The sequence below is a fragment of the Mesoplodon mirus genome, assembly GCF_964341445.2.
Source record: "Mesoplodon mirus genome assembly, chromosome: 9".
NCBI lineage: Eukaryota > Metazoa > Chordata > Mammalia > Artiodactyla > Ziphiidae > Mesoplodon > Mesoplodon mirus.
This window is the reverse complement of record NC_138985.1, coordinates 104508939-104532499: the sequence shown is the minus strand read 5'-3', so window position 1 is coordinate 104532499 and position 23561 is coordinate 104508939. Positions and strand designations below refer to the sequence as shown.

General features: G+C 42.2%; 1 pseudogene across 1 annotated transcript; it reads right to left on the bottom strand.

Annotated features, from left to right (window-relative positions):
- Nucleotides 1-18008: 18008 nt before the first annotated feature.
- Nucleotides 18009-18928, bottom strand: LOC309810383 (olfactory receptor 2A1/2A42-like; annotated as a pseudogene). Its single transcript has one exon. The product of its transcript is annotated as an olfactory receptor 2A1/2A42-like (transcript).
- Between the last annotated feature and the right edge of the window lie 4633 nt (nt 18929-23561).

Sequence of the window (23561 nt, the reverse complement as noted above, 5' to 3'; positions counted from 1 at the left end):
TGACAAAGCTAAAAGAAATCTGTAAAACATGGTTTTGCTCACATAAGGGCGTCAGGAGAGAGATTTGTTTTGCGCTTCCCACTTTGTAAGAGTCACTTCCTCATCGCCTTCTGCACTGGGGGTGAATAACCATTTTTACCTGAGCACAGGCAGAGACAGAGCATGGCACCATGGTGAGCTGGCCTCCCTCCAGACCAGGGTCATTTTTGCATCTGCTGCCCCCGTTCGCATGCGACTTCTTTCAAGACAAAGCTCCAAGTCACGCCATTGACACAGCGTGGGATAGAATCCAATAGTCCCCTTAGAGCCCCCAACACCTTAGCTCTTGTCCATTTCAAGTCACCAGACATATTCAAAGATATCCCTCCTCCTTATCTCCCACCCCCATTACACTGCTTCTTCTCCAATCCAGTGTCAAGTGCCATGTGTACTTTTGAGGACCGTGCTTCCTGGATTGTCTAGCAGTGTCAGTTTCAAATATTCTGACTTACACCACAAATCACTGAGATACTCCTGAGGTCACAATACTTCTGCATGTACACTGTATCACCTATATGCTATTTTAGGAAAATACCCACCAAATCAAAAGAAATGTTCTCATTTTGATTTCAGAAAAAAGATCACCACACAGATGGATGCCGCTAGTCACTGTTTCACATTATTGCCCTCAGTGCTACAAAGACATCAAAATAAGAGTAGCTTTCTGGACCACTAACTGCTAAGACCTGTGTTCTACCCGTTTTAGGAAAGCCCCATCATCCAAGTGAAAACTGTAATAAACACCTCTATCTACCCCTAAGGTCTGAAAATATCACATCATCCACTGCCTTGTAGCCCTGATGGGCTCACACAGCCCATCATTAGTGGCAACGCTGAAATATACCCCACAAGCCCACCTGTGGCCCTGGTGCCATCCACACAGATGTGAGTGTGAGTGACCTGTTTGTGTCCTTAACACAGACCCTGACGGTCACCTTGTTCTGGTCCACCTTGTAGACACTATACACGACCAGCTCCTGTTCATTCCACAGACGTGGTGAGTGACTCACCCTTGTCTACACCAGATTCTGTAAATCATCTGTTTGGGTTTACACCACTCGAGGGACACTTGAGTAACACTGATCCTGTTCTTGTCATACCACATAGTGACTGACCACACCAGACACCATGAATGACATGTTCCTGTCTATCCCACAGACGCTGTGCTTAGTGCAGCCACAGGCAACCCCAGAGAGACCACGTTGTGGACAGCCATACGCTCTAGGGGCCCCTAATCTATAAAGACTCTTGACTATATTTAGAATCACTGTATCCTTCTGATAAAATGGATTCCCTCCCCCACATCCTGACTTCTCTCTCTTTCCCACCAAGACAATGACAGACCTTCCTACTGCTGGACAGTCTCACTCAGAATTGACACCCCACATCCTTTCCCCTCCCCAGCCCCCCAAGAATCCCCTCAATGGACATGGCTCCAGTTTCAGGCCCCCAGATTGGTTAACAAATGACCCCCATTTTGCCAGGGCCCAGGTGTCGATAAACCAGGAAGTCTGAACAAGGGGCCACATCAGGAGCTGTTTAGCCAGGAGCTGAGATTTCTGGGGGAGCCAAGGATGCAAGACCCAGGACTGCAGTGGGGGAGCAAATGGGGGAAGAAGCTAGAAAAGAAAGTCACTCTCCCTCCCTTGTCTGTCGGACACACCTTTCCCCCTCAATCTGACAAGAGTCCCAGCCAGAGTTCACTCCTCACTCCCTGGGAGACAGGAGGGCACATCTGTCTCGGGAATCCCAGATCCAGGAAGGAGAGCAGGGGCTGAGATCTGAGAATCCAGTGGCACCCACCGGGATGGGCTCTCCTAGGACAGTCTTGCTGGAGGGAGGTTATGAATGATGCTCAATACTAGACCTCAGCAGGGTGTTCTAGCACCCCAACTCTGAATAGCTCTCTCCCCACTTCCCCAAGTTCTGAATGCAGTGTTGTGATCAACACGAAGCTTTGGAAGCATTCCCCATATGTGGGGAAACCGGGTGGAGGGCAGGGCCGGAGCGGTTGTTTACAGGTTAAAGCACCTGGGCTAACAGGGAAGCGCTGTGTACTTAGACATACGCAGTATGCGAACCCATAGGAAGATAAGGGAAGGAAGGCCCAGGCCTGGTTAAGAAAACAGGAGACAAGAAAGCGTCTCCAGGGAGGGGGTACGTCCACAAAGGGAATCTCAGTTATTCCTTACGATAGGGGTTAGCTTTCCCCAGGGCCTAGCCTTTGAAGAAAGAGCCCTCATTACCGGCCCGCGGAGCACCTAGGGGCAAGGTGCCCATTTGCGAGGCGGGGACCAGGCCGGAAGCGAATTTTTCCAGGCAAGAACCTTTCGTCCAGCTTCCCTCCTCTTCCAGACCAAGGTACTCGGTCCTACACCCCGAGCTCTGCCTATCCGCCCAGCCGCCGCCCCCCCCCCGCCCCTTTCCGGAGCCTGCGTCCCCGGACCCAGCCGGGGCTGTGGCCCCAAGGTGAAGGCCTAGATTCCGGCGCTTCGCGCCACTCCCTGACCTCCGCCGGGGCTCGACAGCCGCCCGCCCGGACACGGGAGCTGCGGGGGAGGAGGGCACCCACCTGAGAAGTGTCACATGCTGTCCTGGCCCAAGAGTCCCCTCGGGTCCCCGGCGCCGGCCGGCAGTCCCCAGCGCAGGCCCCGGCTGCCCAGCCGCCCCGCCCGGCCGGGAGGGAGGGATCTGGTTCTCTTCGGAAGTTTCAGGTGAGGAAACCAGGGACACACCTTCCTGGAGGAGGGCCGGGGCCCCTCCGCGCCGCAGCCTCATTGGTGTGAAGGGAGCGCCCGCGTCAGAGCTGGGAAGTGCCGGCCGGGCCGGGAGGGGAGCCCGGGGCTGGCGGGACAGCGGCCGGCGGGGGCCCCCCCGAGGGCGTGGGACCAGGAGAGCGGAGAGCGGGGCCTCTCCTGGGCCTGGCTGGGTCTCTCACACCTGCCTGGGTGTTTCTTCTCCCCAGTATTTCTTCAGGTCTTTACCTGAGCCGGACCCATGCCGATCTTTTCTCTGTTGATGTTCATCTCTTGGCCAGTCTGTGTCTCTGAACTTCTGAGTTTCTGTGTCCGTCTGTATTTGCATGTGTATCATCCGGCCTCCATGTTAATTTCTCTGCCTTGATGGCTACCTGTCTCTCCCTTTATGAGGAAGGGTGTATCCTGCTCCCTCTCCGCCTTTCTCCCTGCCCCGGCCCCTCCCTCTTCTCCTTCCTCCCTCTGACTCCCTAAGAGGGCGTCTCTTAGGGCCTGGGAACGTGCATCTCTAAAACAGCATGCCCAGGTCTTTCCTCCATGCATTATCTGAGTTCATGTCTCCCAAGGTGTGTGTTCCTCCTGCATTCTCCCCAGGACTTGTGTGTGTTTGTATGTAAGTATCTAAGCCTATGTCTCAGGCCTGTGTGTTTTCTCACGCCTATATATATATTTTTTTTCTGATAGTTTCAGGGAAACCTTGTGTTCTCTTGGTCTCTGAGTCCAAGGCTGAGTGGGTCAATCTTTATGCCTCTCTGTAGACTTCAAAGAATGCCAAACTATTCTACGCTGCAGATACACACACACACACACACAGTAAGAATCCCTCACGCAGGGGACAGAGATTTTTGGTGTGTTCATTTCAGTTAGATCAGCCCCCAGCCTCACTCGTTACTCCAGTCAAGTAGACTCTTAATGGGCTTTCTGGCTGTTTTGCTCTTAGGACTGCCATGATCTATAAGCCCAAAGAGCTATTCGGTGAGACCATTTCCAGATTACTGTGCCCATTGGCTGCTGCACTGATCCCAGCTGAGTAGGCCTAACAGAACTTGGAAGGGGGCTTTAGGATAGAATGTCATTAAGGTAGAATGGTTTCTTTTCCAATAGGGTCCTAAAGCAACTCTATATTCAAAGAATACACTACTTTGGCTATAGTACTCCAAGGAGTTAAGCCCTAAATAGTCCAGCAGCCTTTAGCCTACTCTGAGCTGCTGTATAAGGTGTGGGAAGCCATGGGGAAAACCAGAACTAGGAGTTCGGGTATGTGAAGGCAGGCCTCACACATGTCATTAGCTCAGCAAGAGGATAGAATGGGGAGTGCAGAAAGTCAAACATTTAAGCTACAACTGTCTATCTCTCAGTTGCGAGAGAGAATTCAGTCCAGGGTGTGAGAGAGCCCTTGACTTCTAATGGCTGAGCAAAGTAAGCAAACTCCTGATCTCTGGGCAGAAGTGACCGATCTCTGCTGTTTCATACTGCCTCCTGGGAGTGGGTACTGTGGTCACAGGTGCTGGAACTGCCTTCTAAACCATCCTGGCTATTCTTTCTGCTCCACTGTGGCTTCCCTTGGTTCTCCCTCTAGCTCTTTGTTTTCTCTGAATGTCAAGTCTCATAGACTTGACCTCCTCTTGTTCTACCAGCTCTGACCTATCAGCGTTTTTGTTTTTTTAAGTCACCACTCCTGATTCAATGATCTTGGGGTCATTGGGAGTTAGGCATACAAGGCTTGACCTGACTTTTCGACTAGTAGTGACATGTAGGAAAGTTAAAACTTACCACTTAGGGAGTTGATCCTTCCCACGGAGCACCCCTGTCTGCAGGGTGTTTGCATGTGCGAACCATCTAGGGCCTCAGCCTTCTCTTGCCTTCACTTTGCACACTGGCGTTCTCTTTCTTCTTCTTTTCCATTTCTTGATGCTTGCGCTTGATGAGTGGGCTTCTTAATCAGGCCTGTCATCCTATACCAAGATCTTGATATCTTATTTGGGCCATTTCCTCTATAAAGACCAGAGAGGAGAAGAGAATGATACAGTAGAAAGAGGATGGGATTTAGATTCAGATGGGGTGCTTTGGGTCAATTTGAATCCCATCCTCACCACTTACTTAATGCAAAAATCTGGCATATTAACTTCCTGTGCTTCATCTTCATCTTTCTAGGCTTCATTATCCTACTGTCTTAAGTGGGGATAATATTTAATAATCGCTGCCTCACTGGGTTGTTGTGGTGAGTCAGCAAGGTACTATATAGAATGACCTTAGTACAAGTGTAGAAGGTGATTGATATGGTTTCCTTTCGTAACAGTGCCTGAGAGTTCTGTATGTTGAATGAATAAATTTACAATATCAAGGTGATAAGAGATGGGAAAGGTAAACCAGTTCAAAGTAAAGTTATTTTAAAATGAGAGCTGTATTCAGTGGGGGGAAAAAGTAAAAGGTTCTCGTTTGGGGGGACATGTTAGTTGCAGACAGTGCCTTTGAGATCCAGCCATGATGGAGGAAGGACAGAGAACTGTCCTCTGTGGTCCTAGGTATTGGGAGCAAAGGGATTACAGTGACCTTCTTTGAAGCAGGAACTCCTCAGTGTTCTCCCTGGGGCTGTCACTGCCCTGGACCAGATGTCACCATCCCATGTTATTGGCTGTGTGGCCTCCCACTTGGTTAACTGACCCTCAGCGGATCCAGCACTAGTTCTTTGAATAGTGCTCTGGCCTTTCTGATTCTGCTTTTTACCTGATCCCGTGACCCACCTTTGAACCTTTTTGAAGTGATTTTGAACTCAGTTCTTTTCTTAACTTGGCCAACCATGGTCTGTCTATCTTTCTCCTTTAAATCCACCCTGACTTGGCCAGTGTGGTTCTTAACTATCCTGTTCTATTCTGATGAACATGTTTTTCTTTCTCATCCTTGGTTTCCCTTTATGTCTTTCCTTGGTTTCCCTTTATTTCTTTTCTCAACCTTTGTACATTGGTGCTAGCCTAAATGTAATGCTGTTCAAGGTATAAATAGTAATTGCCTCTTTCTTTTTTTCCTTCATTTACTTAATATTCATTTTTAGAAGTCAATATACAAAAAGCAACTCTCTGCCCCAAAAGAGCTCTCAATCCAATTGAGGAGAGAAACAAGTAGCAAATAATGATAGCAGAGTGTGATGAGTATTATGCTGATATCTACACAAAGTGTGATGCATAAAAGAGAGAGCACTGCTTGGGGAGCAAGAGAAGGCTTCAAGGATAAGGTGATGTTTGAGTTGACTTGCCTTTAAAAAGTACACTGTTACATGGTGGAGAGGAGGCTAGAGTTAAGGCATACCAACAGTGGGAGTGGAATATGCAAAAACAGAAGCATAAGCACATTCTGTTCAGGGAAGAACAAATAGTGGGCTTAACATGAAGTATGGTAAAGAAATGGCAGAGAAAAAAAAAGAAAAAAGAAGTAACTATGTAAGGTGATGGGTGTTAATTAGCTTGATTGTGGTGATCATTTCATAATGTATATGTATATTGAAACATCAAGTTGTACACCTTAAATATATACAATTTTTATTTGTCAATTATCCTCAATAAAACTGAACAAAATCCTTTAGAGGAGACGCATCTCTAGAAGCCTAAAGTCCAAACTCAGTAGCATGTATGGCCTTCAAGACGTTTCATGACCTGACTTCTCACGCTCCCCAGGTCTCTGGAGGCTCATAGTTCTTGAAATTTCTCCTATAGGTATATTTTTCACTTGGGCACATATATCATAGGAACATACATATGCCTCTGCATCCTATTCAATTAAACCTCTTCAAAACGTCTGGGAGATAGTGTCTGAGAATGACCACATCTTTCCACAGAATGGTTACAGTCATGGAGAGTGCCAATGGTTGTACAGTGACAGCAGGATCCTATCCCGTATTGCAGTAAGCAATCCCTGGAAGGGCTATTATTCATATTGTCTTACTTTTTTTGAGTGTTTCATTTGGGGATGTTTCAGAAGTTCTCCCATCCCCAAATCTTGGAAGGTAAGGATGGAGATAAAGATGGTGATGATCCCTGTTGGCAAAGAGACTAAAACCAGTGAAGCCCATTTAGTGGCGTTCTGGCTCTATCGCCGTGGTTCCCAAACCTGGCAAATCAGCAAAATATTTAGGGAAGATTTTTTTTCTTTGTTATTATTCGTTGGTTTGTTTTTAAGTGTCCCATGTGATTATGATGAGAAGCCAGATTTTGGACTCTTGATATAAAAGCAATGGTTCTTTACCAGAGGCTTTTATCATAATCACCTGATAAGTTTTATGAATTGACTGTTGCCCCAAATCTATGGAGTTTCAATGTCATAGGGTCAAGCAGAACTATTGGAAAATGGCTCCTTGATGCTTTGGATGCATGATGATAACAGAGACTCTCTGATCTACAGCAATGGTTTTAAAACAGTTTTTATCTGACTTTCTATCAATAAAAATATTTCAACAAGTATCCCCAATATGTGTTTTATTCATTTGTAAACAATATACATGTACTTCTTTATATTAATGTGAAACAGACATTTACAATAATGAGATGAAAACAAATATAATGAAAAGTTCTAATATTTTCATCCCATTCTCCCAATAGATCCACTGAGCATCCTGTTGTGTGGACCCCTGATAGAAAGAATGGGATCAGTGTTTCCTTAACTGGACCTCAACTCTTATTTAGATTTTATCATCTCCTGTAGCTGTCTAGAAGTAAAATCATCCCTGCCCAACCCAAGTAAGGCACTCTCACTCAATTATTTCATTCATTCAGTCATCCAACATATATTTCTTGTGTTCCCATTATGTGAAAGGTATTGAATGAGAGACTGGGGATATTGTGGTCCATGTGGTCCTTGTAATGTCAGCTTATATTACAACACATAAACATTAGACAAGTGATTACTTAATAATTATGTTATTATAGTTGTAATGGGTACAGAAAGTATATATATTTAACCTAAGAGAATAACTTTATCTGGAGAGTTGGAGAAATCAATAGTTTGGAAGTAATATTTCAGCTGAACTCTGAAGGATGAATACAAATGAACTAGGAAAAGAGGATGGGAAATAGGGTTTCAGGAGGAGGTGAAGGATTTGAAAACCCTGAGGCAGGAAGGTCATGGGCTCATTTCAGGAACTGAACAAAAGCTAGAGCGTTTCAGATCTAGGGGTCAGGGTGGAGGGAGGGACCTAGGCACAAAACGGAACTGATGATGTGAGTGGAGACCAGAAATTCTGGGGGCCTAGGTGACCACATTAAAGATTTGAGTCTTTATCCTGAGGGCAAGGGAAGCCATGGAAGGATCTAAAGCAGGGAGGTGACAGGGCTAGATGTGCATCTCAAAATGATCACTTAAGAATATAATAAATTATCTGTAATCTTTCCCTTCTTATCTTTTGACTGTATTTAGAAACCTCTGCTTTTCCATTGCCCTTAGCTTATATTTTCCCTGTTCCTACTTTCTGCAAACTTTTACACAGCCTTCAAGATCCAACAGTGAGGTTACTTCCTTGGTGAAGCCTTCCCGCTTCTCTAGTCCAAACTTGCTCACCATTTGGAGCTAATCTCCATAATGGCACTTCCTAGGTTTTATTATAATTTACCTGATTGATTTTTATTTGGGGAAGGCAGGTACAGAAAGTTGGATTGATTACAATCTTCATGGCACACTGTCGTCTCTGGTTCCTTTGGTTTGTTCAAGTTTCCTCCTTTGTTTTGCTCATTTACTCCTTTTGTACTATTAAGAAAAAAACTCTGTATTGTTTGCATGGGCATATTTTTAATTTAATTTACATAAATGCTGCTGTGCTATCAATCTTATGATTTTCACTTTTTCCAATCAGAATAAATTTTGAAGGTCTAGTCATTTTTTTGTGTGAACCCTTATCCCTTCTATTTTTATTTTCCTTTTGCCCTATTTTCTTCTTCTCTCCTCCTTTAGTTTTATCTTATGTGTGAATATGTATGTGCAAATATATATTTATGAGCCATATTATATTCTTTTTGGTATGAGAAGTACACACACAGAGATACATACTGATATATACATAAATGTTTATACCAGCTCTTACATTAGCAGGAAGAGGGAGTTAGGGTTCCAAGAATTCCTCTGATGGGGGCTTAAAGTCAAATATTTCTTCTATCATTTATATATATATATGTATTTTTTTCTCTTATTTAGGAGAAGCTGGAAAAGTGCATTATGTCTTTTGTGTGTGTGTATTTTGTCTTTCTTAGCCTAACATCTCATCATATTATTGAAAGAAAAAGTTGAGTCTTTGTGTATTGCCTCTCCTTCTTTTTTTTTTTTTTTTTCTTTTTGCGGTATGCGGGCCTCTCACTGTTGTGGCGTCTCCCGTTGCGGAGCACAGGCTCCGGACGCGCAGGCCCAGCGGCCATGGCTCACGGGCCCAGCCGCTCCGCGTATTGCCTCTCCTTCTGATGGCCATGATAAAAGGCAAAAACTGATAACCACGTGCTGGTTATTTTGAACACAGAGATGATCTTAGTTCTGAACTTATTAAACACTGTCTTTCCCTTGTGCTAGTAGAAAGTCATTGACCTTATTCCTAATCTCAAGCCCTTGATGTCTAATTCTGGAAGTATCTTGTTCCACCTCTCAAAGTCCCCAGGATTGTCCTTAGGTACAAGTGTACCTCTTCCACCCTAATCCATATTATCCCATTCTTCTTCCAAATGCAGCCACAACTCTCACAGCTGCACAGCAGGGCTTCTGTCCTACTCCTAAGAGCAGGCCCATCGTACCCTGGTGTCACCGTGTCCTGAGAGGTTGTGGCAGCAAAGGGAGAGGGAGTGGCCAGTCATGTATTGCCATGTCACAGTTTTGATTGTCAAGGCACAGAATAGGAGACAGAAAAATGGAGACAAAAATAAAGATGAACAGAGAGAGAGAGAGATGCCATTCACTTCAGCAGAAACATCGTTCTAGTTCCTTATGATACAAATATTCCTGCTTCCGTGGCTCCCTCAAGACAGGGATACTGGAGCCATTAAAGAAATAGAAGCAAAATATTTAAAAGAGTTAGGAGGACAGTTCAATCCTATCCTTTTTTGATGTTCAAAGAGTTCCAGAGAGGTTGTGATTTAAAAGATCAGACCCCTAGCTCCTAGGTAGTGGCCAAGTGGGGTTAGCACCCTCTTGATTGCTCAGGCTACCAAGGTTACTGAGCCCTTACTCTAGATTGTCTGTGTTCGTGATATCATGACTGCATAAATTCAAGGTAGGGTGCTCATTGTGGTGGGATATACAATGGCAATGATGACATGGACTGTGTCCCTGAAGAATTTGGAAAATGTACGTGCAAATGGTAACATTCTAAAGCAGGCTCTGAGAAGCCTAAAGAGAGGTAAACATCAATGCCAGGGAAAGTTAAAGGAAGGTGTGATTAAAGTGGTAAGGAAAGGCTCCCCCTGAATTCGTGAGTCTTGACGTGCCCCTGGGTAGAAAGTGTGGGCAGGTGTGGGAGATACATTCCCATGATGGCTGACACTCTGCGCCACTCCTGAATACCCAGGTTCCATTCCTGACACGTGCCTGACAGTGGTAAAAGCAACATTTTGGAGGAGTGGGCAGCAAGGTGAGCGTGAAGCCTTGAGACATTAACTCGGGTATGTGTGGAGGTGGTTGAACCATTATCACCTGAAATAACCTTCACCCGCATGGCCCACATCAACCTCCACAAGAACGTTTTTGCACAAAGTGCTTCTTTGAAAGAATCATCCACAAATCTGGTCTCCAGTCAAAGCGTGTTTTGGATTTTTAGTTTCTGAAGCAAATGTGAGTTTTCTGCTTGGCAGAAGCTATAGCACCATCTTGTGGAAATAAACGCTTTAGGTCACAAGCCTTTTTGTCCTGAAAAGAGTAGTCGTCTTTGCAAAAATCAATCTTGAAATGTGTTCTTGGCTCTAAATCATGCTTGGAACACACAATTTACAAGTAACAAAAGGTTTCTCATAGATTCTAAATCTTGATGGCCGTGTTAGCAGCTCTCAATCAGTGGCAGCTTTCTTATTTTCAGAATAATCCCGTACACTTAGGATCCAATATTCTCTCACTTTAGGATTATTTCTTTTAGGCTCTGTGTCCTCAGGTTTGGGTTTTAACCATGTCCCAAGGGACCCCATCTTCTTTGAAGTAGCAAAGCAACTCTAAATCCCCAATGAAAATAAAGGAAGAAACACTGGCTGTCATGGCTCTTACCAGAGCAGTTGAGAAAACGAGGTCCTTTATATTTAAGGAGCTAAGACACTGTAATGGGGAGCTCAGGGAAAAATTCACACCTTCCAGGACCTTACAGAATCATTTTCTAGAAATTTTATTGGGTCCACTAAAAAAATGCCTGGAAATATAGATTGTTTTATTAGATTTTGTTAAATTCGATTTTTAGTAGTTAAAAATGGCTCAAACGTCTAACATTCAAAAGTTTTCATTCACATTCTCTTTCCCCTGCTTGTCCCAAGAGGTAGATTTACCACAATGTTGGTGAAGCTTCAGAGCCCCTACCAAGGGCCCCTTCCAAGGCCAGGACTAATCTTATAGTCATAAATTCACATTCTTTTTCTTAAAGAAGCTGCCCAAAGTTTTATAAGCTTCAGCCTAGTTTTGCTGTTGCTTGTCATCATCATCCCAGTCTCCAGCTTCTCTCTTTGGTTCCTTATGTATCCCTCCAGAATTATTTTATGTACATATGAGCATATACAGATATAGATTATCCACACCTTCTTCCATTATACTTGCTTTTCTCAATGTAACTCGGAAACTTTCTATGTAAGATATAGAAGAACATCCATATTGTTTTTTGTTTGTTCGTTGCTAACTTCATGACATTCCATTGCACAGAGGTACTGCTCTTCACTCAGTCAGCCCCCACTGGTGGAACTTAGTGTGTATTTTTCTTAGTTGGTATTGTTTTTGCCATTTTCTTGTCTCCTGGAGGGTTTCAGAGACTTAGATGGTAGCTAAAAATCTTCGGTGGCCACCGGTTTCAGAAGAGGTAAGGATTAAAATAGGTGAAATTGGCAGAGGGAGTGCCAGCCTTGTTAGGTATCTAGGACTGTAACTCTTATCCAAACAGGTCCCCTAGTACCTACTATTCACAACCGAGCATGAATATGTGCATCTGCATGCTTATTTATGATTGTGAAACAAAGGATGGTTTTGCTAAAGAAATTCTGAGTATCTGAAGACAAGAGGAAGAGATAATTGTAAGCCTAGGGTGCCTCTGAAATCATACTGGGTAGGCGTTGACTTCACAAAAGGACAAATAGCCCATGAGGTCAGTAATACTCTATCAGTAACATTGCTGCAGCCCACAGAAAGATTCCCATTGCACACACAATAACAATTTGTTCTGCTAGATGATGGAGAAGGGTCAAATAACCCAGGCATGGAGCGCTGGACGTCTGCCGCACACCGGAAGATTCAATCACTTACTATCTTGACCCTTCACCGACTTCAGCCACTACTTCCTTTCTCTCTTCCAGTTCAGTACAAACAACATGGGAATATCATTTTGGATAACTGGAAATCCAGCCTTTTTACCCTCTGGTATCAGCTGTTCAATCTCCTATTACATCCTACTTTCTGGGAAGAAAGGATCACATACCTGTCTAACAGGTCACCCCAAATCTAACCCTTTGCCCAGTTATAACTTTTGTTCAGACAATTTTCTTTTGCTCTTCCCTAATATCTGTCTTCCTTAGAACTGAATTGTAGTGGGTTTTAGTTAAAGAGAGCATGTTTCAAATCCTCTCTGTTTTATAAGGAGTCAGATAAAATATACATAGAGAAAGTAGGGGAGGAGTAAAGAAAGGTGAGAGAAGAGAAATGATGAATCTCTATGCTGTAGTACTAAAAATAATGTTCAGTACTTTTCAGCTTAAAAATTGTTGACATGTATATTACCATCTTGAAACTCCCAGCACCCCTTTGGAACAGATAGGGTGGGTGGCATCTTATCATCATTTTATACATAGGGAAGCAAAACAAAGCAAAAAGACTGATCATGACATACCTGAACTCAGGTCCCTGGGATCCCCTCCTATCTAGAGGTTTGATGATCAGGGCTGACACTGGCTGGGTCCCTCAGGAAGTGATTGGGGAGTGTTAGCAGTTCAGAATATCTCTGCTGTAGTGGGGCCTAGAGGATTTGTCTTGAAGCTTTATTTGGATTGTATTTCACATAAAACTGAACACAAATCCATCGTATGTATCAGTGGGAGTGCTGCTGCTGAGGGTCTGGGAGGGGGCTCAAGTCTCTCTATTCCACCCCTTAGTACCACCAGTTCTCTCGAGTTTCACTGCTGTCCTGAAGAGCCAGAGAGCTAGGGAACTCAGAGCCTCTGATTACTTGTGGTAGAGACTGCTAGATGTTTAACAAAACTGTTTCCTATTATTCCTGGGAAATAACATATATAGGCCACATATCCCAGATTTCCTTGTGGTTTTGTATGACCACGTGACCAAGTTTTAGCCATTGAGATGTGAGCAGAAGTGCCAATCACTTTTAGGCCAGGCCCACTAAAGCCTCCATGCTTTTCCTCCTTCCAACATACATGACAACCTTGGGAACCACATGGACATGGTGACAGATCGACAAGGTGTGAGGACCTTGTGTCTCCGAATCACCAGTTGATGGCTAATTGCTTACTGGTTGGGAACTCCTTCCCTGAGCAAGAAAAAAAAAAATTGTATTATGTTGAAAAAAATACCTTGGTACAATTTAAAACAGTCTAACAAAATCCTAAATGATATTAATCTTTGCTTATTTTGTCCTGGGTTCAACTGTAGTGTGTGAGCAAATGTGTGCTGATATGTATTTAAGAGGCAGATGGTCAAGAGGAGATCAGAATAAGGTAACCTAAATGAACTTTTTCTTTTCGTTTTTAAATGGCAATACTGACCCTTGTTTACTTTAAAATTTTCTAAAAATGCAGTATTATTTTTTGCAGTACACTTTCCATTTTGAGAGTCATCTTTTTAAGCCTTTAATGTTTATCATTTTGAATATTTTCCTATACCTTAATATATGTCTGCACACACATACAAACACATGCATGCACACACATAGGCTTTTCTCTATAAGAATGAGAAAGTACTATATCAATATGACTTTTTTTTCCTTACTAGAATCTTCCAAACATTACATAGATAAAACTTGTTTATTATAATAGTTGCATTATATTCCAGAATACAGATTTATGTTTTATTTAACAACCCCACTACTGAAGGATATTAGGTTATTTGTGACATTTTGCTATTGCAAATGTTTCAATTTAAAATAAATTTACACATACATATTTTTTACATATATATGTGAATATTTCTATAGGATGTGTTCCTAGAATTGGAATTGCTGCATCAAAGGTATGCACATTTTAATTTTGGAAGAGATATTCCCAAATAACCATGAAATCAATTTATATTTCCACCAAGACTGTGAGGAAATTCCTATTTGCCCACATGCTCAGCCATGCTAGAAAGTATCAATCTTTTTATTTTTGTCCACTTGAGGGGCAAAAAATGGTATCTCATGCTTTAAAATTAATTTCTCTAATCATTAGAGAGTCTATACATCTCTCATCATGTTCATTTGTGGCTTTTACTTGTTCTACTGTGTGGGGTTCATTTATCTCTACTGTATCTAGGAATTTTTGCTCAGTTAAAAAACTGGTTTTTGTATTACTATTTTTTTCATTATACATCTATTGAAACTCTGTTAGCTATATTTTTATCTTTTTCTTAAAATGGATTTTCAGAATATTCAGGCTGATTTTTTTGAGTCTTACTTAACTGTAGGCAGAAAAAGATTCCAGAAGTCCTGGCTACAGAGAGGAGGTATGCTTAGTGATTATGGGTATGGTCTTTGGTGTCAGGCTGACCTGGATTAGAACCTAGGTTGTGTCATACACTTTCCTGTAACCACAGGAAAGTTCTTATCATCTCTATGCCTCCATTTCTTCTTTTTAAAAATGACTTCAGTAAAAGTACTAGACTCATAGAATTGTTACGAAGCTTAGACAAGATAATAATGCATGTATCTCACTACAATGCCTGAAACTTAAGTGCTCAATAAATATTAGATAGTAAGTTATTATTTATAATGTGGGCAATAGAGACACAGAATTGGACTTTTAAGTTTTATTCCAGGTCCTAGAACCTATCCCAGTGAAGTTACTCTTAACAAGCTCCAAGAAGGCTAATAAAACTTAACTTTTCTTAGAGTGGGCATTTTACCTTATGTTTCAGCCAGCCTTATGGAATTCCTATTTCCTGGAGCACTAAAATATTCAATTCATTTATTAATTCAGCCATTACCCTTGTGTTCCTACCATGTTTAAAGACCAAGATATTCAATTATTTTAAGAATCCATTTCATTTTCTCTGCCTGGAACTTATTCTATATTTCTTTGGAAAAAGTGAAAATCCAAATTCCAGTGAAATGTGAGGAAACCAGCACACAGAAAATTAGAAAATTAAGAAAGAACCTTGAAGATTGTCTAGTTGGACTTCTCATTTTATAGATGAGGAAACTGTAGGTCAGAGGAGTAAAACAACTTTTCTAAGGTCATATAGTGATTTAGTGGGGGAATTGGGATGGGAACCCAGATATTCCAAATCTAAGCCAGCACTCTATTGACTGAATCACGCTGTGCTCAAGGATCCACCTCTTCTTTTGGCCCCACATGATTTCAAAAATTAGAAACAAACAAAGAGAAGCACAGGTTAAAAAAAGATCAAAATGAGTCAAAGCTCTTCAAAGTTTGTCAAGAAAGCAGGAAGTATAAGACACTTCCCCGCTGGTTGGGAAAACATAGCTACATTTTCACCCAGTGGGACAGCATTCCAATTCTCCTTTCATTTGTTTTTGCCCCCTCGCAACAACCCATATTTAACAATGACACTCTACATTCACAGTAAATGGTAAACAACAATCCTACAGGTCTGTGCTTGGCAAGCCCTTGTCCACATGCCAAAGCTGCTACAAGTGCCAATATCAGGCAGCAAGGGAACCTGCTGCCACACGTGGAGTCCCGTTCCTATCATCTCTGGGAGCTTCTACCCATAATTCTCTCCACCCTCTTGCCAGGTTTTTAGTTTTTTGTTTTTTATAAATTTATTTATTTATTTTTGGCTGTGTTTGGTCTTCATTGCTGCACACGGGCTTTCTCTAGTTGTGGCGAGCAGGGGCTACTCTTCATTGCAGTGCGCGGGCTTCTCACTGTGGTGGCTTCTCTTGTTGTGGAACATCGGCTCTAGGCACGCGGGCTTCAATAGTTGTAGCACATGGGCTCAGTAGTTGTGGTGCATGGGCTTAGTTCCTCTGCGGCATGTGAGATCTTCCAAGATCCCAATGCAAGACTCTTTCTTGCATTGTTTTCAGTTTCACTATCCTGCTAGTTGAGAGGCTCTTCCTCCATCCCTGACCCTTGGAGTCACAATCCTTTCTTGCTACCTCACTCTCATTGTCACGCCAGTATAAAGTGAAACTTCTTTCTTCAGCAAATTTAAGCACTATTTCTATATGGAGCTCAAGGCCTATCTTTGGCTGGACATTGAAAGTTTTTTCTTCTCTCCTCTTCCTTCTCCTGAAACATCACAATCTTTTTGATTTTTATATATTGGTTGTGTCTTGGTAATTAGATTGCCTTTGTTTGATCCCGGACTAGGTACTCATTATCTATGAGGCTTTGGTTAAGTTACTTAATCTCTTTGTGCTTCTGTTTTCTCATAGGGCTGTTACAAAGATTTGAAAAGCTAATACTTATAAGATGCTTAGAAGAGTGCCCCACCATAGTGAGTACTCAGTAAATATGTGTGCACATGTGCACATGCATGTGTATGAACACGTGAGTGATATATGTAAAAACAGAGATGTCCTAGTTCTGGGTCTTAACACCATACTCAGGTCTAAACCAAACCTCTAATTTCAATGAGAACAGCCTCCGTTCCCACCCTCTCTGTGCTGCTCCAAAACTCTGAACACCTTTAGTGACCATGCCCACAAGACTCACTGACCAGGACCAGAAGGCTTCAATAAGTAATATCTGGCTCTCCCAGCCTCACTGTGGCATATATTAGACTGAGAAGGAACCCACACTCTCCTAACATATCTTATGTTGGGATAGGTTAGCCTTATTCTTAATTTAATAACATTGATAGTGATGTACTACATTGTCCTGTTAAGTAGAAAAGGCTTGGGAGTCAGATTGTTGGGGTATGAGTCTCACATTTGCCATCTGCTTAATATTTGCATCTATAAAATGGGATAATGAGAAATGGATTTGTTATGATGATGAAATGTGTTGATCTCTGTAAACTAGCTATCAATGTGCAATGGGTGGCACAGAGTAATTAATAGTACTATTAACTATTATTATTATTAACACCCCTTTTTCCATTCAGTTGCCTCTGCTTAGGGCTTTCCATTCATACCCAGCGATTGAAAGTCGGGCTGTAGCACTTGCTAGCTCCTCCTAAGTGAAGAGTGTATGTTTATTCAGAGAGAATCATAAATATTTTTCTTGAGAAGATGAAAAGAATTTGGAAACAAGTGGCCATCAAAAGCCCAGGGCAGGCTGGACAGTGGATTTTGTTGGGTAATTCCCTGGGATGCCAGCTGAATGTGTGTGGACTCACTCTCTGATCTCAAAAATTTTAAGACAGATGATAGGATTAAATAAACAAAATCCATTTCCCCTAAGCCTAAGTAGGCATTTAGGTACATTTACTATTTGTAAGAGGATTTACAACTGAGAGGAAACATCCGAATGTGGGGTAAAAATGGACAAAGTTATTAATGGATTCTGGGTCTCTACCTGTAGCTACAGTATTTTAAAAAATTGTTATTGATGTGGCTACACCAGTAATGCCTGCCATTCTGCTATTACTCACACACCTGATGAAGTCAGAGGTAGAGCGTCTATTTTAACCTTCTCGGCCCCTTAGTAGTGGATGGAGTAAATTTTTACCTCTAGATAGTCTTAATGCACCAAGCAGTTAAATGAAAAAATAAATATGTTTGATAGAATTAAATATAACAAATGCAGCAAAACTTAAATACTTTATGGGGAGGAAAAGAGAATGCTTTACAGAGTGTCTTGGATATTTAGTCTCAGACATAAAGAAAGTGATGAGCTTAGGTGGTATTCAGTACCCAAGGCTCCAAGTAGACTACTGAGGGCGGTGATTCAAATGTCACTCCAACTGGAAATGACTTTCCTTGAACAGGGCTCTCCGCAGGGCACCCTTGACCTCTGTGTTCCTCAGGCTATAGATCAGTGGGTTCAGCATAGGTTGAAAAAACTGTAAAACAGGAAAAGGATCTTCTGCTGGGCGGCTGGATTTGGGGGCTGTGTGCATGACGATGGCACTGCCAAAGAAGAGCCCGACCACACAGAGGTGGGAACAGCAGGTGCAGAAGGCCTTTCTGAGGCCCTCACCTGACTGCATCCTCAGGATGGCAACCAGGATGCGTGTGGAGGAGACCAGCATCAAGCAGAGGGGCCCAACTAAGACAAACACAGAAGCAACAAAGATGACAACTTGGTTGAACCAGGTATCAGCACATGCCATTTTGAGGACAGACAGGATTTCTCAGAAGAAGTGGTTGATTTCATGAAGCCTACAGAAGAGCAGTCTCAGGATGAGACCCACATGGACCAGGGCCAGGAGGGAGCCACATGCCCAGGAAATCACCACCAGCGTGATGCAGATGCTCCAGCTTACAATGACAATATTGGAGGGGGTGGAAGATGGCCACATACTGCTCATAGGACGTTACCACCAGGAGAAGACACTCGGCCTAAGCAAAAGTCAAAAAGAGAAAGGTCTGTGTCATGCAGCCAGCAAAGGAGATGGGCTTGGCTGGACTCAGGATGTCTCCCAACATCTGGGGCACCGTGTTGCAGGCATAGGCTACGTCAACGATGGCCAGGTGTGAGAGGAAGAAGTACAGTGCAGCCTGGAGTCCAGTGAGATGAGCCCCAGGATGACCCTGTTCTCCAGCAGGGTGAAGACACAGAACAGAGAGGAGCCCAGAGAAGCATCTGAATCCTTGGGCCAAGACAAAATCCCAGGAGAATGAATTCTGTAACCACTGTCTGATTTTCCCCCATTTCACTATGAAAAGGATAAAATGGGATTGCTTGGGACAGAGTTATCGAAAACATCTAGACATTATTTCATAAAAATAGTCATTTTTAAAGGACAAAATTTTAGGGTGATGACTAGTTTTTCATTAAGTTAATCACTTAAGCTAACATCCAGTTTTATAGGAAGGAGATTATGTCACCCATGATAGGTTACCTAGAGCCACTGACACTTGTGATGGGGAGAGACGGTCCAATCAAAAGAGGAAATAAAATAACCATGAAATAGGGATGATCTTGGAGCTGCATGTGTCAACATCACAAAGAGAATTTCTGGGATGCAGAAGTCATCAGTAATGGAAGAACTCCAAATATGAGAATTAGAGTCATCCTAGAAAAGAGATGTAATTCCAGTTTCTCAAGAGAAATATCAACTGCATCACTTTCAGCAGCTGAAATCAACCTTTGCCCTCTAAAGCAGCTTACATGATAACAGGAGGAAGAAAAAGATAAAACAAAACTTTTATGACAATGTGATTGTTTAAGTTGCTAAGAAGGAATCAGTGGATATGCTCCATGTGAGCTCTAATGAGTGATTAAATCAAACCAACCACTGGGCATTTGGCAATTAATGTACTGATGGGTCACAGTTACTGATTTATCAAATAACTTTTTTGAAAAACAATCCTTACAATTTGTAGGAATTGGATTTGGGGGGCTGCCCAGTGTTCATGTATTGTGCATCTAGACTTGGGTGCAGGGGTGTGAGTCTGAAGTCAGGCATTCACACATCGTGTTGAAGGCTGTGGTGAGTGTGGATGCAGGTGAAAACACTTCAAGACGTAGTTCCCCATGTGCTACTTGTAACCCCACTACTCTACTCCTATCAAAAGAGAAAGTCTAGGTCATAATCTAACTGGGAAAGGCCATACCTGGAACAACAGTGTGTTGCAGGCCTCCCCATTTGTGTGACGGCTTAACATTTGCATCACGTTTCATTTGTGAAATTCAGAAAGACGAGAAATGACAATTCATTAAAAAATCAACTCTGCCCTACTTCAGCAACACAAGAATTGATATCTGCTTTACAGATAGCTAATTTCTTTTCGATAAAGAGAAAATTTAGTGAATTTGTCATTTTACAGATTTATATAGCATTAAATTGGTGGCCCAGTATTTGATGCTTCTGTGAATTGGTGATGTACCAAACAATAGTTGGCTTGTCCTTAAGTCCTGGATAACAGCTGCCTCAAAATACCATGTAGAAATCTAGCATCTTTGCTGGTGCAAACACTTAGTTGCACCTTTGCTAGGCAAAAGTAACCTGGGGCTGAGCTACTGAATTTGTGCCTGCTTGCCGCTAAAGAAAAGACTTCTCCAGGGTTAATGTATGGAAAGGTGCTTTTGTTGATAAGATCCTGGTCCAGTTGTCGTTATACCAATGGAGACATTAATGAGATGCTCCCTGAGGACCTTGGAAATAAGAGAAACAATACTGATTTTTGAGAAGCAAAACTTGTAAAATCCACTCATAATGGATGGGAAGAACTGGAGGAGGAACACAAGAAAACCTGTGTAGACATATAACTGGAGAGTTCTGAGTGCATCCGAAAACTCCACTCAAGGAGCTCTGATGCTATCTCACGGAAGAGGCGGAGGAGGATCTGATCGTGACTCAGGAATCCAAATGTGACAGTTGTGTGAGATACTTGTCTACAGTAAGACTGAGGAGTAAAGAAGAGGGTTACCCACGGGGCCAGTGGTTATCAGCCCGTCTTCAGCACTGTCCAGGGGAGTCTGGCCTGATGGTATGAGAGTGTTGTCCTCCTGGCAGGTCTATGTCTACAGCTCAGATGGCTTGAGTGATCAGGGATCAATAACCCTCGCTGGTAAAATCTCCAGTTAACTCCCCCTGCCCCAATTCCATGCTCACCAATCAACTGGGAGGTTATTAATTTACCTTCTTATGCTGATATTTTGACAAAGAGGGAATGTGCTGGTAAGCAAAGTTCTTGCCAATTTTTTTATAATAAATAATTCCATTCAGGGTTATTCATGGTTCGTTTTTTGAGTTTGAGTAGTATGATACAGATGAGAAATGAATAAAATTTCCGAAGCTGGATCCACAAAGTGAGGGCCAGGCCCTAGACAGAGATAATCACATACAACCCAAGGAAAGCTTTTCTGAGAAGCTAACTGAAATCCTGAAGGACATCCCCAATAGATCCCTCTCTAGAAGCAACAAATGACTGTTTTTTAAATAAGTATTATCAATAAATTATTATATTACCAAGACACAATAGAATCTACCATACTATGAACTCCTAACATGCGACTAAGGCTTATTTTTTTTCAGGAGTATATAAAAAACTACTGTGCTAGGACAACCTTTTAAATTTATTTGGAAAACATATTAAAATATTTAGTTGTGAAAATGAGCTTGAATCTGCATCTTATAAAATGCTTAATCTCTTTATTCAGTCCTCTTTTATTTCCTTCTGTAACTTCCAAAGTGATTAGATAAAGGAAAAAGAAACACTACTTACAAAGTATGAATCTCTTGGCAACCTAAAGGGAGAGAAAAGAGAAAGAAGGTCCTAACAGGTACATTAAGAGTCTTTACAAAAACAGTTGACATATTGACAACTGGATTGTAACCCACTCCTTGTGAACAAGGAACAGGTGTATCTAGTTTTGTAATTTTGGCACTTAGCAAATGTTTACTGAGTGAACAAATGAATGAATGAATACACATAAATGAGTGAATGCTTAAATATTGAAAGTTTGGACCATTCTCAGACTGGGTCTGTAATTTCTGACTTGCTTAAATCTTCTTGACCATAATCATACCCAATTAAGGACATTCATCCCAAAGCCAAAAAAAAACACTGAATGAAGTTTGATAATAACAACTGTAGAATCTCAAAATGTTTAAGCCCTGAACACTTGAAAACACTTCTATTTTCTTTCTTTTTTCCCTCATATTTTATTTCATTCTACATGTTATTAAAAGCATCTTACCTGAACTCAAATGGATTAAATTTGCTAAAGGACTAGCAGACGTGAAAGGAAAGACTAAGAAAGGAATTAAATATATTGCAGTTCCGAATGCAACATTCAAGCATTGTTGGATGCTATAAATGATATATCTTATATGTATGTACGTTAGCATTTTAAAAATTGGCAAATTGTTTTATGACTAATATGTTATCCATGATCTCTGTGGTTTCAAAGTAAATATCTAAGATTGAAATCATTTCTTTATACACGAACAAACCTGTCAGCACTAGATGCGGCCTACGTTTCAAAAAGTAAAATTGAAGACCTGATGCACTGACAAACTCTTTTCCAATGTTGTGGGCATAAGTCACGTAGCATTCCTAAAAATGAAAGCTATTTTTAAATCCTCAATTCACCTTAAGTACTGCATGTTTTACTTTCTAGTTATAAGAAATATTTGTTACAATTAATATACTCAATAGAACCCTTCTCTGATTCTTTTCTAGATCAAAGTATTTTAACATTTCTCTTGAGTTTTTTTCCTTGACCCATGTGTTAGTTAGAAGGATGATGTTTTTTTGTTTGTTTGTTTGTTTGTTTTTCTGTACGCGGGCCTCTCACTGCTGTGGCCTCTCCCGTTGCGGAGCACAGGCTCCGGACACACAGGCTCCGCGGCCATGGCTCGCGGGCCCAGCCGCTCCGCGGCATGTGGGATCTTCCGGGATCGGGGCACGAACCCGTGTCCCCTGCATCGGCAGGCGGACTCTCAACCACTGCGCCACCAGGGAAGCCCAGGATGATGTTTAATCTCCAAATATTTGGGGGATTTTCCAGCTATCTCTCTGTTATTGATTTCTACTTTAATTCCGTTATGATCTAAGAACAGACATTGTATGATTTCTATTCTTTTACATTTGTTCAGGTGTGTTTTATGGCCCCAAATGTGGTGTATCTTGGTGAATGTTACATGTGAGCTTGAGAAGAATGTGTATTTTGCTGTTGGATGAAGTGGTCTATAGGTGTCCATTATATCCAGTTGATGGATGGTGTTGTTTAGCTATATCCTTATTGATTTTCTGCCTGCTGGATTGTTCATGTATGATAGTGTGGCACTACAGAGTAGTAATTAAAGAGCATAAGCTTAAGGACCAGACACACATTTACTACTTGTATGACTGGGTATAGTTCTCAACCCCTTAGCCCTAGTATGAACTTTTTTTTTTTTTTTTTTTTTTGCGGTATGCAGGCCTCTCACTGTTGTGGCCTCTCCCGTTACAGAGCACAGGCTCCGGACGCACAGGCTCAGCGGCCATGGCTCATGGGCCCAGCCACTCTGCGGCATGTGGGATCTTCCCGGACCGGGGCACAAACCCGTGTCCCCTGCATTGGCAGGTGGACTCTCAACCACTGCGCCACCAGGGAAGCCCAAGAGATTATCCTTTAAGTAGCAACTCCTTACCTTTTCTTCACTTCTCTCAACCACACATACACACACACACACACATACACACATATACATTCATGTACATTCCAGGTTTGGGAAAGTCTAACATTTAAAGTATTTTCTGTGTGTCTGACACTGTTCTCCAAGTTATGGGTAATGGATAAGATGTGTATGGGCTTTATAGATTATATATTGTGGTTTTGTGGACCAGACATA